At 40.6% G+C, this 4,813-nt stretch overlaps 1 non-coding gene across 1 annotated transcript; it reads right to left on the bottom strand.

Moving 5' to 3' along the window:
- Nucleotides 1-4,202: 4,202 nt before the first annotated feature.
- Nucleotides 4,203-4,309, bottom strand: LOC126059116 (U6 spliceosomal RNA). Its single transcript, XR_007513375.1, has one exon. It is a non-coding gene; the product is annotated as a U6 spliceosomal RNA (small nuclear RNA).
- Nucleotides 4,310-4,813: the final 504 nt, after the last annotated feature.

Here is a 4,813-nt window from a genome sequence, read left to right as displayed (position 1 = left end):
TCCAAGGAGCTGAGGGGGCCTGTGTGAAATTAATATACTTTCCTAGGCCTGCTGAGAAAGCTGCCCCTCTCTAAATCCATATGCATGAGAACATCAGCCCAGGAACCTGGCTTGAGATTTACTTAATGTCAGGAAGAGAAAGGGCTGCAGGAAAGAACTGACCTAAGACCTTTGTCTTTCTCAAGTCATCCGTGGGGCTTTGCTTGGGGCACAGGTACTCAGCAAAAGACACCGATTTAACCATTCTTAACAACCTTGGGAATGGAGGCAATAATCTGAGAATCAGAATTCTAGCTTTGTGAGCTGCCATGAGAGCAGAAACTCCACTACTTGGCTGCTGTGTGGTCTTCAGCAAGTTACTTGAACTCTCGGAGCCTCCGGTTCTTCATCCACCTCTCTCTTGCCCAGTTGTTGGTGAGAATAAGTATGTAATAAGATACAGAAGGTAATTGAGTCCTCCCTCCCTTTCTTCCTTCTTTCTTTCTTGTCTCCTTCCATCTTTCCTTTCTTCTTTCCTCCCTCCCTTCCTTCTTTCCTTCCTTCCACTTCCTTCCATCCTTCCTTTCTTGTTTCTTTCAACAGAACACATATTTCAGCTATTTTCTTATGTGCTAAGCTTTTTTTTTTTTTTTAAGCTTACAGAGGTAAGTACACCATCTCTGCCTTCTTGTCCACTGGGAAGCTAAGTAATTTCAACTGCATGATAAGGGCAATAGGAATTATGCACAGAGGAGGGAACCCATAATATCAACTGCCTCCACCCTAAATGTTTTGGATGATGCTTCTGGGGCTCCCCTAACCAGTCCCCAAGTCTACTGTTCACTGAGCTAGTACTCAGAAGATGCGTGCATGCCGCCAGAACAGAGCTGGGACCAGGACTTGTGTCTGGTGATTCCTGGTTCGATGGTTTCTGATGGCAAATAACTAGAAAATCATGAACCACAATTTAAGAGTATGAAATTTAATTTAAGGAGGCCCTGAGGGTGCAAATGGTTAACACACTCAGCTGCTATCTGAAAGGTTGGAAGTTCAAGTCTACTCAGAGGTGCCTCAGAAGAAATGTCTGGTGATTTACATCTGAAAATCAGCCACTGAAAACTCTATGGAGCACAGTTCTATTCTGACACACATGGGGTCACCGTGAGTTGAAACTGACTTGACAGCAACTGGTTGGTTTGTATTTAATTCAAAAAGGAACTCTCCTCCTTTTATTTTTCTGTCTCAAAAGAAGAAACCGATAAATATTTTAAAAGTATGCTCACTTTGATGATAACACAAGACTACAGAGCTCCAAAATTCAGCTTTCAAAAATAGCTGCATGGAAACACAGACTCAGAGAGAAAGGTCACCAGGGGAGGGACGCATCAGCCCTTAGCCCACCCTTCTTGAAACTAAACCACACAGAAACCTGAGTGGGCTGCTCAGGTTCCAGCTGAGCACGGAGACTGAGACAGATGCTAAAAACAAAACTGCATGCACAGCTGACCTTTGTAGTGTGGCTGAGTATGTCTAGAAGGGCGGTGTGGAGAGAGCAGTGGGCATGACGTCAAGAAGAGACCTCCATAACTGCCAGCTGGAAGGCCTCATGCTTCTCCTCCATCTCATACGATTCGTGTCCGTTATCTCATGTGTAGATAGTGTAAGGATTCAGTGCACCAGTATGTGAGAGAGCATTTCAAAAAATATAGAATTGGGTTGTTCAATATAGTCGCCACCAGCCATATGTGCCTACTTAAATTTAAATTTTAATTAACTAAAATTAAGTAACATGTAAAATTTGGTTCCTCAGTCACACTAGCCATACTTCAAACGTGGAACAGCCACATGTGGCTAGCGCCTACTATACTAGACAGCGGTGAAGTAGAACATTTCATAACTGCAGAAAGTTCAAGTGATACACTGATCTAGATGGCCGCCTCTGGAAGTAGGACGGGCAGTGGGAGAGATTTTAAACATTCACTTGACAAATTTCTGAACTGGTTGACTATTTTGCCATGTGCATGTACCTTATTTATAATTTTTAAAATAAAGAATTATACAAAAGTGATTATTAAAGCCAGGACAATGGTTGCCTCCCAAGATGGGAATGGAGGTGACCCAGAAGGGGTTCAGGGTAGACTTCTGGGGAATATTTGGGGTACAGATACTCATCCCTAATGCTTTAAGAATGCACAGAGTTACAAGTATGTTCTCTTTAAAATTATTTATAATGGTTAAATTTGTTTTATGTACTTTTTCATGTGTGTGTTTTATAAGGAACAGGTATTAAAAGCCATTTTGTAAAGAAATATTTGACATGGAAATCCATTCATGCTATATCAAGTGGAAAAAAGCAGGTTACTGAAAAGTACATAGAATATGGATTCCTTTTAATTAAAAAAATCATACTAAAAACTACATCCCCCCTCTAGAAGGTAGAGTTTAAACACCCTTCCCTTGAGTGTGGGCTGGACTTGGCTCACTTCAAAGAACAGAAAACAGAAACAGATATAACTAACTTATATCTATATAGTGGAGAAACCTGGCAGATGCCACCTTACTCAAGTGATCAAGAAAAAGTCATGTTGATAGCTTGCATCCCTGATATGATGTGATGAGAAGGGCATTTTACTGCTGTGATTTTCTTCCCTCAAAACTCATAATCCTAGTCTAATCGTAAGAAAACATCAGACAAACCCAAAATGAGAAATACCCTACAAAATACCCAACTTAAAAAAAACCCCAAAACCCAGCACCGTCAAGTTGATTCCGACTCATAGCGACCCTACAGAACAGAGTAGAACTGCCCCATTGGGTTTCCAAGAAGCGGCTGGTGGATCTACACTATTGACCTTTTGGTTAGCAGCCGAGCTCCTCACCAGGGCTCCACAATCTAAAAGGTCATGGAAAAAAAGGAAAGACAGAGAAACTGTCACAGATCAAAGGAGACGTGATGACAACATGCAATATGGTATCCTGGATGAGATCCTGGTATAGAAAAAGAACATTAGTGGAAAAACTGTTAAAATCTGAATAAAGTCTATAGTTTAGCTAGTTGGTAGTGTTTACACCATTTTAATTTCTTACTTTGACAAGAGCGTCATGGTTATATAAGATGTTAAAATTAGGGGAAGCTGGGTGAAGGGTATACACAAACCTTCCATATTTTCTACACAACTTTTCTGTAAATCTAAATTTGTTCCAAAATATTAAGATTTTAAAACTATTCAGTTGTTTCTAGATAGTGTACTTCTTTGTACTTTTTAAGTTCTTATTCTCTACATTTTCTAGAGTGGATATGCATTATTTTTATAATCAGATAAGCAGTTCATTACATAGTCATAAGTTAAACTCTGATTAAAGTTAACATAGTGCCTAAGAGCTGATTCTATACTTTCACCGTTACTGCCCATCAGCTGTATATGTAAAGTGAATGCAGAATGCTACCTGCAAACACTTGCCCATATGAGCAAATATTAAAATCCCAGATGACTCTGTTAAGGAAAATGAATGACACAGTAGCTACTTAACTTTTTAAAAAGGCTCCATCTCAGTGCTGCGGATGCCAGACATTAGGCAAAACCAGAAAGGTACTAGGTTCATTCATTGGACTTACTGAGAAAGCCAGAGAGGAAGAGAAAGAGAAAAACAGGAGAATAAGTGAGTACAGGCCACAGGGGATTAATCCAATATATGGGAGGATAAATATCAGTTCATGGACCTCAAGGGAAAATTTTAGGAAAGACTACCATGTTTGAGAAGCCCACCCTCTACATTCTAACCAAAAGGTTGGCAGTTTGAACTCAGTCAGCGGCAACCTGCTCCCATAAAGATTACAGCCAAGAACACCCTATGGGGCAGGTCTACTCTGTCACATGGGGTTGGAATGAGTTGAAAATCAACTCAAAGGTACCTAACAACAACAACCCTCTATATCGTATTTCTTTAGCCCTAGCTCTGCATGATCCTTCTACCATTATCAGTAATTCTTAAGGACTGAACTACGTCCCAAAAAAATGTGTGTCAACTTGGCTAGGCCATGATTCCTCATATTGTGTAGTTGTGATCTCATGTAATTTTCCTATGTGTTGTAAATCCTAACCTCTATGATGTTAATGAGGCAGGACTCAACCTACAGGACTAGGGTGTATCTTGAGTCAATCTCTTTTTTTTTTTTTTTTAAATAATTTTTATTGTGCTTTAAGTGAAAGTTTACAAATCAAAAAAATATGGAACGCTTCACGAATTTGTGCGTCATCCTTGTGCAGGGGCCACGCTAATCTTCTCTGTATCGTTCCAATTTTAGTATATGTGCTGCCGAAGCAAGCACGAGTCAATCTCTTTTGAGATATAAAAGAGAGAAGCAAGCAGAGAGACAGCTGGACTTCCTACCACCAAGAAAGAAAAGATAGGAGCAGAGTGTATCCTTTGGACTCAGGGTCCCTGCACTGAGAAGCTCCTAGACCAGGGGAAGACTGACGACAAGGACCTTCCCCCAGGGCTATCAGAGACAGAAAGCCGTCCCCTGGAGCCAGTGCCCTGAATTCAGGCTTCTAGACTCCTAAGCTATGCGAGAATAAAATTCTGTTTGTTAAAGCCATTTACCTGTATTTCTGTTACAGCACTAGATAACCAAGACAGAATTTGGTATCAGGACTGGGGTGGTGCTCTAACAGATACCTACAATGTGGAAGCACTTTTAGAACTGAGTAATGGGTAGAGGCTGGAAGAGTTTTAAAGTGTATAATAGTAAAAGCCTGGATTGCCTTGAAGAGACTGTTGGTGGAATTATGGACATCAAAGACAATACTAGTGAGGGCTCAGAAGGAAGTGA

Source organism: Elephas maximus, chromosome 15 (assembly GCF_024166365.1).
Source record: "Elephas maximus indicus isolate mEleMax1 chromosome 15, mEleMax1 primary haplotype, whole genome shotgun sequence".
NCBI lineage: Eukaryota > Metazoa > Chordata > Mammalia > Proboscidea > Elephantidae > Elephas > Elephas maximus.
The sequence above is the reverse complement of the archived record's forward strand: the minus strand, read 5'-3'. Positions and strand labels throughout refer to the sequence as shown.